Raw genomic sequence first — 13013 nt, 5'->3', positions numbered from 1 at the left:
AGGTAGGTAGATAGGTAGGTAGGTAGGTAGGCAGGTAGGTAGAGAGGTAGGTAGGTAGGTAGATAGGTAGGTATGTAGGTAGATAGGTAAGTAGGTAGGTAGGTAGGTAGTTAGGTAGGTAGGTAGGTAGGTAAGTAGGTAGGTAGGTAGGTAGATAGGTAGGTAGATAGGTAGGTGGGTAGGTAGGTAATAGGTAAGTAGGTAGGTAGGTAGGTAGATAGGTAGGTCGGTAGGTAGGTAATAGGTAAGTAGGTAGGTAGGTAGGTAGATAGATAGATAGATGGATGATAGACAGATGGCTGGGTGGGTGGGTGGGTGGTGGATGGACGGACGGACAGATAGATGGGCGGGCAGATGGAAGGGCAGGCAGACAGACAGGTAAATAGATAGAAAGAGAGATAGAGACAGGGACAGAGAGATAGATAGATATATGTAGCTCATTGGTTCTGTTTTCTGCAGAACCTTGGCTAATACAGAGACCTAGAGAGCTTGGCAGAACATCATCATGTGGGCTTGTAAGTGACTGTTGTAGCAGAAATATACGTTTCCCCTCCCAAATCTCCTCCAGTCCCTTTTAATAGCTCTGTGTATACCTCCGCCAGCTTCTGTGTGCTTTGCTGCTAATGGCTGGCATGTGCAACCTTCTTCAGAGGATTGCGCTTGGTCTGTTGGAACCACCTCACCTATCCTGAGAACTGAGCTGGCACCCCAGGGGTACCCCATAGCAGTTAATCTACTGGTGGGGAGCACAAGTCCCTAGTTTCCTTGTCATGAGGCAGAACAAACTCTGACATGCAATTTATGCTCCACCATTCCCCCGGGGTCAGGCTGAGGGTAAAACATGGCCTGAAGTCACATTCTTCCTTACCTCCTCTTTCTCTAGCCAGCTCTCTTGAAAGCACTTTCTTTATCAGTCACGTGCACAAGAATATTTCCTACCTACCCTATAGGAAGGTACCAGTTTCATATAGTCAAGAGCAGAAGGAACTCTGGATATCACTAAAGGGTAGCCTAACAATAGGCTATGCAAATATACCATCAGGATGCTCAATTTATATTTGTTTTGTGCTATGAAATACACACACCTCTGTCTAAAAATTGTTTTGTGGACTCGATGGTTTTGTGTTCTTACCGGTTTTTAAAGTCATTGTGTGAAGTAAGGTAGTTTCTAACAGTCTCAGGACTTAAAATATGTTGGCCTTCCTTGAATTATAAATATGTTTTTAAAATTTCGTTTTCCATCACATGAATTTACTTATCACCTCTCCAGGATCTGCTTCTGGAAGAAGTTGAGCAATCACAATCATAGTAAAGACTTGGATTTTCTTCTATGAAAATTGGAAAACCATTGAGTATTTTTCTTTTCTGCTTTTTTGAGATGGAGTCTCACTCTATCACCTAGGCTGGAGTGCATTGGTGCAATAATCTCAGTTCACTGCAACCTCCACCTCCTGGGATTAAGCCATTCTCCTGCCTCAGGCTCCCGAGTAGCTGGGACTACAGGCTCCTGCCACCATGCCTGGCTAATTTTTGTATTTTTAGTAGAGATGAGGCTTCACCATATTGGCCAGGCTGGCCTTGAACTCCTGACCTCGTGATTCGCCCGCCTCAGCCTCCCCAAGTGCTGAGATTACAGGCATGAGCCACCGTGCCTGGCCCACTGAGTGTTTTTTTAATCCAAAGGATAAAATGCTTATACTGGAAAACTTCGCTTCTTAGTACTATCAATAGCCTGATTGCATCACTGTTCTTTGCTGAGCTAGTCTTCCTCCTCTCTGGAGTGAGTGGAAAGACCCCTGGAATTTTCCCAGTCCCCAGCAGCCAACTGAGTTCTTGCATACTTGGATTCATATGTATCCATGATTTTAAATGTCTTACTCCTAGACCTCCATCTAGTCTACTTCATGCATGCAACAAATATTTATTGATTGCCTACTGTCCATTAAGCACTGCTTCCTATCAATTTAGTCTTTTGACTTCTTGAAGTCCCAAGCTCCCTACTGTCAGATATCTCCCCTAGATCTGGGCCACGCATGATTCTTTCATACTTGTATGTGACTATGTATACTAACAGCATGTAAAACAGAGTTTTGACAAGGAGTTCCCATAGACACCCACGGTGAACCTTGTAGGTGCATCAAGGAGATTTTACATCACTTTCACACTTTGTGATTGGTTGTCCCATAGGAAGGTACCAGTTTCACATAATCAGTACCAGAAAGAACTTGTCTCTGGAAATCACCAGAGGGTAGCCTAACAATAGGCTATGCAAATATATCATCAGGATGCTCAATTTATGTTTGTATTATACTATCAGATAAACAACACTTCTGTTTAAAAATTGTTTTGTGGACTCCATGAGGGTTTTTTGTGTTCTTAGTGATTTTCAAAGTCATTGTGCGAAATAAGGTAGTTTCTTTACTTTTTTTTTTTTTGAGACGGAGTCTCACACTGTATCCCAGGCTGTAGTTCAGTGATACAATCTCTGCCTTCTGGGTTTAAGCAATTCTCCTGCCTCAGCCTCCTGAGTAGCTGGGACTACAGGTGTGCACCAGCATGCCCAGCTTATTTATTTATTTATTTTTGTATTTTTAGTAGAGACGGGGTTTCACCATGTTGGCCAGGATGGTCTCCATCTACTGAACTTGTGATCTGCCTGCCTCGGCCTCCAAAAGTGCTAGGATTACAGGCATGAGCCACCATGCCTGGTCCCCTTTTTTTTTTTTTTTTTTTTTTTTTTAGATAAAGTCTTGCTCTGTCGCCAGGCTGGAGTGCAATGGTGCAATCTCTGCCTACCGGATTCAAGTGATTCCCCTGCCTCAGCCTGCGAGCTTGGACTACAGGTGCATGCCAGCACACCCGACTAGTTTTTTGTATTTTAGTAGAGACATGGTTTCACCATGTTGGCCAGGATGGTCTCCATTTCTTGACCTTGTGATCTGCACCCCTCAATCTCCCAAAGTGTTGGGATTACAGGCGTGAGCCACCATGCCCAGCCAAAATAAGGTAGTTTCTAACTGTCCTGGGACTTAAAATATTTTGGCCTTCCATGAATTATAAATATGTTTTTAAAATTTCATGTTCCATCTCATGAATTTACTTATCCTCTCCTTCCGTATTCTGAAATGATGCAATAGTGACCCATAATAAATATTTCCTCACCAAACATTAGCTCTTTCCCATTAACCCTGATTTATCTTGGCGTATCACCCTCCTGCATAATGAGTTAGAAATGTGCAGATTGCATCTTAGTCATTGCCCTTGTGCCTTACTGCTGGTAGCTTCTTGTTTTTCAGGGAAGAGCAAAGCATTAGAATGACAAGCCATTCTGACAGGAGTTGACAAATATCTATCAGGACCGTGGGGAGAGTGAAATCTTTTTGACAACTCTACTATTTTTCTTTATCTCCAGGTTTTTAGGGGGCAATCTTTCCTTCAATAGGATCAAACTCTCCCCTCCTTTTCTTGCTCTACATGAGAGAAAAGTAAAAACATGGATGATTTGTAAAGATCTTTCAAGATACGACTTTTTTTTAAACAAGTCTTTGCAGTACAGTCTAAGAAAGAAAAATCCTCTGTTAGCTTTCATAATTGTGAAAAGCTGTCTATGCCTACAAACAAGGTGGCCCCAAATATAGGGTGATCATCATTTTCTCGAAGATTCTTCACTCTTTAAACACTTTTAGCCAAAGTACATTTTTACAGTTGTGAGATATTGATAACATTGCTTCATATCTAGTGATAATAGCAAGTTTGTGTTTAGTTACACATACATTTTAAATTATATACAGAATTGTAGTTTAGATATAGGGCTTCTTTTCTTCTATTTCAGTAAATCATTCCAATTTTTCCATGCATTTTCTATATGATTTTCTCTGGCATGACAGGGGACACTTTTGAGTCATTTTCCTGACTCAAAACTAGGAAACTGACGTTGGTACAATCCCTCCCACAATGTTCCTGAGCATGCTAATTTCACTTTCATCCAAAGCACTTCAGATCTAGCAATTTTTGAGTTCACTGGAAATTGTATTCCAACCCACAAGCACTGATATGCACAACTTTAGGACACCTTTTCTTTTATTGTAAAACATAGCAAAATAGCTGGGAATGGTGGTTCACGCCTGTAATCCCAGCACTTTGGGGAGGCGAGACGGGCAGATCATTTGAGGTCCGGAGTTCAAGACCAGCCTGGCCAACATGGTGAAACTCCATCTCTACTAAAAATGCAAAAATTAGCTGGGCATGGTGGCACATACCTGTAGTCCCAGCTACTTGGAGGCTGAGGCACAAGAATTGCTTGAACCTGGGAGGCAGAGGTTGCAGTGAGCCCAGATCACACCACTGGGCTCCAGCCTGGGCAACAGAGTGAGACTGTGTCTCAAATAACAACAACAACAACAACAACAACCAACAAAATACAGAGATACCCACAAAATATGTGAAAGGCTAATGGATAATTATAAAACAAACACATTTGTCATAACCACCCAGACAAAGAAATAGCATATTTCCAGGTCCTCAAAAGATCAAAACGCATTCTTTTCCCTGGAGATAACACTATCTTAACTTCTGTGATAAGAAAAGCATGAACAGCTTTTTAAAAAAACGTCTGTTCTGTGTATATCTGTTTGTTGACTACACAATACAAGCTCTTAGTCTGTTTCACTTTCAAGTATCTTTACAGGTTTTATTTATAATGATAACCAACGCTTGCAGTGGTAAGGCCATACTCCCAGGAATAATTACTAAATGTGTGTTAAATTTATCTGCTTCCTTGTTTACTGATTCTGTCATGGGACCTCTATAAACATCCAAAGCTAGCATTGATTGAGGCCGTTTCAGAATAATGTGTTTTCTCCCAGAAGTACCTTCTTCTTTAAAGTAAAGTAATTGGTAAATGTGTCCCATTATTTGAGAGACTATAAAAGGAATATGTAGAAGGTGACTCACAGTTCTCTGAAGTCTAATTTTGAGCCAGTATCTTCTACCATATGCAGACCTATGTGGCGTTTCTTTTTTGATTTGAATTTTCTTTAATAGTAAAGCATCCCAAATATGTAAATAAAAAGAATATAGCATGCACCCATGTTCTCGACAATATCCAGATGTCACACATGATGTTATTACACAATAATATAATTATGAAAACAAATAGAAAAAAACAACTTCAAAGGAGTGGTTACCTTTCTGATATTTTGTAGGTATTAGCTTCAATTGCACCATGTAAATTATTCTGATATGTACCTTTTCATTACTCAATATAATGTGTTTGATACTTAGCCATATTGTTCCATGAAGATCTAGTTCCTTCTTCTTAAATGCTATAAAATCATCTATTGTAGAAATATAATTTACTTATTCTTTTCCCTACTGGTGGACGTTTAGATCACTTTGGTTCCCACATGAAAATTTTCAAGTATACAGACATATGTAAAGAGTTTGTGTGTTGAATAACCATAATCCCTCTACCCAGATTCTTTAACATTTTGCTATATTTGTATTATCACTCCATATATCTCCATCCTTTAATCCATTCATCCATCCATCCATCTTATTTTTGCTGCTTTGCAAAATAAGTTGCTATGTTTTACTACTAAATATGTTAGAGATGGAAAACAAAATAGTGATTCCCAGGAATTAGGAGATATTTGGAATTAGGGAGATGGTTGAGACTGTACAGGCATGCGTGAGTGAAATCTCTGCGGTGATGGAATAGCTCCCCGTCTTGATTTTAAATAATTGTGGTGGTGGTTTCATGAATCTAAATATGTGAGAAAATGACATAAAATTATATACATGCACATTGTGCCAATATTAGTTTCCTGGTTCTCACATTGGTTCAAAGTTGTGGAAGGTTTAACCAGTGAGAGAAACTGGGTGATTGCTATACAAGACCTCTTTGTACTATATTTGCAACTTCTTGGGAACCTATAATTAGTTCAAAATAAAAAAATTAAAACAATAGCAAGAATAATGTGATCATTTGAAGCTCTTGGACTTGTTAAAGTAGGGAAGTTGGGATCAGGAAGTGTGCAAGTATAAATCAATGGGTCAAAAAGCCAGCTGTGGAAAAGCAGAGAAATGGAATAAATCTGAGCTCTTGAGATCATTATTGAGTCAGGAAATAAAAACTCTTCTAGACCTCTTATGGGGAGTAATACATTTTTCTCTGTGTCTAGGCAACAGCAGTTTTACTGAAATAAGCATGAAAGAAATCAATATTTTAGCTTCTTAGAGCAAAACTTTTAAAAGAAAAACAAATTTGGCAATGATAGCATTATATATATCTTTGTGTTTAGATATGAGTTCTTCTAGAAATATATCTAGGAATCAAATTGCTAGATCCAGAGGGTGAACATCTTCTAATTTACTACATATTTTATGTAAATGAAGAGGCCGTCTAGTGTAAATTGCACCCAAAACGTTATTTAAAATATTAAGAAAGTAGCAATTGTGAGATGCATTTAGATGTAGGCAATGTTAAAAGGTGGCAGTGGGGGTCAGTACATGTGGAGGTGGAGGAAGAACATCTTAGAACCAGTGTAACAAAGCAGATGACTCCACATTCCTTTACAAAATGATTCTCTAAATTTTTATTCCCACCAGCTGTATTAAAATATGAATTTTCCACATCCTTATGAAGAAACTTTCATAATTAAATGGCTATGAGATGATTTTTTAAATTGCATTTCCTTAAGCACCTGTTCAAAACGTTTGTGGAAGATTTGCTTTCTTCAGGCGTCAATTGCTATTCACAACCTTTGCTCATCTTTCTGCTCAGTTTTGTCTTTTTCTTACTGAGTTTGGGAATTTTTTGTATATATAGTTCTGTGCATTGCAAACATCATCCTTATTCTGGATTGTTTTCGTGGTTATTTTTTACATTGTTCTAATTGTCTCTCCCAACACCAGATCGACCCTCTTTTATTTAAGTTTTATAACCAGTCTTAACATCTTACAGGTGTCTCATCTTTATTCTTCTTATTCATAATTGTTTTGGCTATTCTTGGCTTCAACGTGCCTTTGTGAATTTTAGGGTCTGCTTGTCAAGTGTTATGAAAAATGATCTGCTTGAATTTTGATTGAAGCATTCATTGTATAGATCAATCTGGAACATTTTCATCTTTATCATAGTGCATCTTTTCATGATCCTGGTGTTGCTCTCCAAATGATCTTCATCTCTATCCTTTAATTAAATGTTATATTTGTCCCCATCACAACACGTCTTTCAATACATTTATTCTGTAGAAGCTTGTTTTCTGTTTGTTGTTATGAATAAGACATTTAAAAGGATGTTTTCTAACTCATTGTTGAGAGTGTTCAAATATGCTAATTTTATTTGACTTTGTATTTATAATTTTTTAAGAAAAAATGATAGTTTGCCCTCGATAGTCTTGATTTTCATATCTAGACAGTCATATCAAGTGCAAATTTGCCTCAGCTGTTAAGAATTTCCCCTGCTATTCCTGGTTTGGTAACATTTTTCTTTTAACACATGAATGTGAAATTTTACTGAATGTTTTTTCTGCCTACATGAAGATGGTTATTTTTCAACTTGAATCTGGTACATAATAACTTACATTAATAGATTTTCTAATGTTATGCTGTCTTTAACGTTCCTGGAACAAACTCTATTTGGTTATGGTTTCTGTTTCTTTTTATACTGTTAGATTTTTGTTGACCAATATTTTGTTTAAAACTTTTACACATATATCTATAAATGAGATGGACATAACTTTTCTTGCCTGTCTTTGATATAAAGGTTATATTTTATTTTAAAACCAACTGCACCATTCTTCTTTTTCTATTCTTTCAAAATGTTTTATAAGAAATAGGATTATTTGTTCCCACTGCCTCGCAGCGTGGGGTTTCGTGGGCCCCGTTCCGGTGCCCAGCTGGCCTGGCCCAGATCTGAAGTGGCTGCATGGCCTGGGCCTGGCGCTGGGGGCGGGCACCGGGGCCTGGTCAGACATGGGCCAGAAGCACAAAAGTCAGACAAACACCTCTACGAGGAGTGTGTAGAGAAGGCTTTGAAGCTCGTCCTCAAAGTAGGAGGAAACGAAGTCACTGGACTCTCCACGGGCAGCTCAGGGCATGACTCCAGCCTCTTCAAAGATAAGAACGATCATGACAAACACAAGTAGAAAAAGAGAAAGAAAGGAGAGAAGCAGGTTGCAAGGGAAGAAAAAGGGAGAAAATGGAGAAGTGCTAAGGAGGATAAAAAGAAGCGACATCGAGACCGTGTGGAGAATGATGCAGAAAAGGACCTGCAGTGTCATGGCCCTGTGAGATTAGGCTTGCCCCCTGAGAAGCCCCTCACAAGCTCTTTAGCGAAACTTTGAATCAATTGCCTCTCTTTGATGAGACCATTGCAGAGAAAAGATCCAGGTGCTTTCTTTTCATTTCCTGTGACTGATTGTGTTGCTCCTGGCTGCTCCATGATCATTAAACACCCAATGGATTTCAGTACCATGCAAGGAAAGATCAAGACCAACGAGTACCAGTCCACAGAAGAACTAAAGGATAACTTCAAACTAATGTGCACTAATGCCGTGATTTACAACAAACCAGAGACCATTTATTAGAAAGCTGCAAAGAAGCTGTCGCACTCAGGGATGAAAACTCTGAGTCAGGAAAGAATGCAGAGCCTGAAGCAGAGCATAGATTTCATGGCTGACTTGCAGAAAGATAGAACAGACACCTCGCAGAGTAGAGAGGATGGAGGCTGCTGGGCAAGAGAGAGAGAGGACTCTGGAGATGCCAAAACACAAGGCCTCAAGAGTCCCAGCAAATAAAATAAAGAGAAAGACAAAGATACACTTGAAGAGGCCGGGCGCGGTGGCTCAAGCCTGTAATCCCAGCACTTTGGGAGGCCGAGGCGGGTGGATCACGAGGTCAAGAGATCGAGACCATCCTGGTCAACATGGTGAAACCCTGTCTCTACTAAAAATACAAAAAATTAGCTGGGCATGGTGGTGCGTGCCTGTAATCCCAGCTACTCAGGAGGCTGAGGCAGGAGAATTGCCTGAACCCAGGAGGCGGAGGTTGCGGTGAGCCGAGATCGCGCCATTGCACTCCAGCCTGGGTAAGAAGAGCGAAACTCCGTCTCAAAAAAAAAAAAAAAAAAAAAAATACACTTGAAGATAAGTTTAAAAGCAGTAATTTAGTGAGAGAGCAGGAGCGGCTTGACCGCATCCTGAGGGAATCTGGAAGAAAGCTGACCAGGCGGCTTGTGAACAGTCAGTGCAAATTTGAAAGAACAAAACCAGATGGAACAAGGACGTTGGGACTTCTCCATCCTGTGGATCCCATTGTAGGAGAGCCAGGCTACTGCCCTGTGAGCCCGGGAATGACAACTGGAAGACTTCAGCCTGGAGTGAATACTTTGCAGGGGTTCAAAGAGGATAAAAGGAACAAAGTCACTCCAGTGTTATATTTGAATTACCAGCCCTGTGGTTCTTCTGCAACGCAAATATCAGCAAGGATGACTCTGATTTAATCTATTCAACCTGTGGGGAAGACTCTGATCTTCCAAGCAATTTCAGCATTCGTGAGTTTTTGGCCACGTGCCAAGATTGTCCATCTGTCTTGGCAGATATTTTGCTGGATGTTTTAACAAAAGGAGGGCATTCCAGGACTCTACAAGAGTTGGAGATGTCATCGCCTGAAGGTGAAGGCCGTACTAGGACACTTGACACAGCAAAAGAAATGGAGATTACAGAAATAGAGCCAGCAGGAGTTTGGACTCTGAGACAGGCTCATAGCACTGAAAGCAGTAGCAAACTTTGGCATTCCAGTTGAAGTTTTTGACTTTGAAGAAGGTAAAGTATTCCAGAAGAAACTTGAGACCACCAGATTGCTCAGGGAGCTTCAGGAAGCCTAGAATGAACGTTTGAGCACCAGACCCCCTCCCAACATGATCTGTCTCTTGGGTCCCTCGTATAGAGAAATGCCTCTTGCCGAATAAGTGACCAATAATCTTGAAGAACTTGTACAGCAAGTAACTCCAGGTGATATCGTAAGCATGTATGCAGTTCAGAAAGCAATGGGGATTTCCATTCCTTCGCCCGTCGTGGAAAACAACTTTGTGGATTTGACAGAAGATATTGAAGAACCTAAAACGATGGATGTTGCTGAGTGTGGAGCTGGTGGGAGTTGAGGCCGCCTGGTATTTGATTATACATTATATACAAACTTTTTCATTCTTAACTTAGAAATACTTTTCAGAAGATATTAAATATTTATAAATTGTGTTTTTAATTTAACGTTGGAACAGTGAGTTTTAAAGTTCCATAGGTTGGACTTGTATTAGGTAATAAAGTTGGACCTGGGGAAAAAAAAAGAGATAGGATTATTTATTTCTTAAAAATTTATAGATTTTGCCAAAAACTACCATATGCCCCGGATAATTGTTTTGTCCTCTGATTCTTCCTGGTTATTTACATTCCATTAAACTCTGCTCATTTAAGAAACTCTAATTTTTGTCAATTTACTGTTTATTTTTTAATATTTCAAGGTAAATGTTTAAATCATAGTCTGTCTTTATTCCTGGCTAATATATGTTCTTAAGGTTATGCATTTCCCTTCAACTACTTTATAAATAGAATATCATAAGCGTTGACATTCATTCGTTCATTTATTCATTATGCCCCAACTCAAACAAGGCTAGATCTATGCATAGGCTGTGGGTGGCGTAATGAACATAGCTCCTCAACTTCATGAAGCTTGCATTCATATAAGAAAAGGCAAACAAAATGCACAAATAAATTATGTCAGAGAGTATGTAAATTATTCAGAAGCATGTTTTTAAAACTTCAAATATACAGTGAGTTTTTCACACAGCTATCAAATTGTTTAGGGGTTGTCTTAATTTTGTGCTGCTAGAACAGAATACCTGAGACTGTGTAGTTCATCAAGAACAGAAATTTATTTCTCACAGTTCTGGAGGCTGGGAAGTCCAAGATCAAGGTGCTGGCAAGTTTGGCGCCTGGTCTTTCTGCTCAAGATCACAAAATCCTTCATTCCCTGGAGGGGGAACATACTGTCCCTCACATGGCAGAAGAGTAGAAGAGCACAGAGGCAAAGGGAGCTGAACTTGCTCTTTCATTATGGCGTTGATCCACTCATCAGGGCTCTGCCATCATGACTTAATAACCTCCTAAAGGCCTCACCTCCCAACGTGATCATGATGGGGATTACATTTCAACCTACGAATTTTATAGGGAACCCAAACATTCAAACCATAGGAGGGGTTTTACTTTTATTTTCCTATTTGGTTTTCGAATGTGGTCTAAATGCTATTGATACTTGCTTTATGGCCAACATATGGTCAAATTGTGTGAATATTCCATAGGGGATGGAAAAAGGTAAATGCTCTAACTCTTGGGTACAGGTTTGTTAGCATTTTGCCATATTCCATTTATTTCTGCTTCTCCTCTAACAGATGTGAGGTAAACCCATACCCTGACTCTGTGGGATGCCTTCAAAAGCTTTATTGCTGTATTACTTTTCAGGACAGAGTAAACAGCATATTGAGCTAGACCAGGAGAGAAAATACTGGGTACATGTGGCACTACGTCCTTGCCTTCATCTGTGGTAGACATTATTAATTAATTATGGAGATTCACCCAGCCGTCTTGGCAATCATCAGTCAATCAGAGTTGGCATGTGTAATAAAACTTGTTGACAGAAGTGTCTGCTTTTGGGGAAGACCACTTACTAGTTTGCCCTGGGAATCTTGACTTTTTCTGAAAACTTCTGGTAGGTATATCAGAAAAAGTGTAGATTTTCTTATGCAAGAGTTAGCATTTTAAAAAGTGAATAGATGTCCCAACATATCACCCATGGCAGACATGACTGAACTTTTTCACCATATTTCCTCATCCAGTCTGAACTCAGCCTCAGAACTGTCTCACCACAGCGTGCCAGACAATACTACCAATTGATTTGACTTGACACGTGAGATGAAACCTTTGATCATCCCCGAATTACTGGGCTTTGATTTGAATAATATGCTCCTTCTTCATCTGTGCAACTTTCATCCTTAAAATCAATGGTGACCAATTTCCTCTGAAGTAAAAATGGGGATGTAGTCTTATAGAATATTCAAAATCTTGAAGAATTTATTCCTTTTTTCCTTAAGTAATATTCCAGAAAGGAATATTAAGTTACTGTGCTGGAAAGGAAATCTCAGTCATGTACTAGAAACAACCAAAGACAGCAGAGTCTAATTTCCAAGGATGAGGTTCAAAAAAAGAACAAAATGCAATTCAGCACAGAAGAGAAAGCACATGCTTTCAGTTCTCAGTGGTGAGGGTGGTAATCTGAAACAGATATTAAAGGGCACACGACATCTGGAAATCAGTTTCTGAGACTGAGTTAGGAGCACACCAATTTGCTGGGGCTGAGTTAGGGAAAGAAAAAAAAATCTTTCTCCAGAGGAAGAAGCTGAAGGACAACATGGATATAAAGAAGACTTGCTTTACGGCTTAGGAACAGGGATCTCTCTGACAGGCTGGCTGAGCACGGGCACAGGGTTAACCTTTTCCTTTTAGACAGTTGTCACATCAGAACATCCTGGCTTGGCTTCTAGAACTTCGGTAATAAAAGACAGAAGGAAGGGTGAAGGGAACACTGGATGCATTTGGGAAGAGGAAGTGAAGGCGTGCAGCATCAATGCTCTCGTTGACCAAGTACTTAAGAAAGACGTGGATGAACCTGGAAACCATCATTCTCAGCAAACTGACACAAGAGCGGAAAATCAAACACCGCATATTCTCACTCACAGGCGGGTGTTGAACAATGAGAACACATGGACACAGGGAGGGGAGCACTACACTCTGGGGTCTGTTGCGGGGAAACGGGGGAGGGACAGTGGGGGGTGGGGAGTTGGGGAGAGATAGCATGGGGAGAAATGCCAGATATAGGTGAAGGGAGGAAGGCAGCAAATCACACTGCCATGTGTGTACCTATGCAACAATCTTGCATGTTCTTCACATGTACCCCAAAAC

At 40.0% G+C, this 13013-nt stretch overlaps 1 pseudogene across 1 annotated transcript in view; it reads left to right on the top strand.

Annotated features, from left to right (window-relative positions):
• LOC108312152 overlaps positions 1 to 10282 on the top strand; it is a 15857-nt pseudogene extending 5575 nt beyond the window's left edge. Inside the window, exons 3-4 of the transcript XR_005202062.1 lie at positions 7865 to 8841; positions 9147 to 10282. The product of XR_005202062.1 is annotated as a bromodomain-containing protein 7-like (transcript). The remainder of the gene's footprint in view (positions 1 to 7864; positions 8842 to 9146) is intronic.
• The last annotated feature ends 2731 nt before the right edge of the window (positions 10283 to 13013 follow it).

The sequence above is a fragment of the Cebus imitator genome, unplaced genomic scaffold (assembly GCF_001604975.1).
Source record: "Cebus imitator isolate Cc_AM_T3 unplaced genomic scaffold, Cebus_imitator-1.0 Scaffold122, whole genome shotgun sequence".
NCBI lineage: Eukaryota > Metazoa > Chordata > Mammalia > Primates > Cebidae > Cebus > Cebus imitator.
Note: the sequence above shows the minus strand (reverse complement) of the source record. Positions and strands in the feature narration are given on the sequence as shown.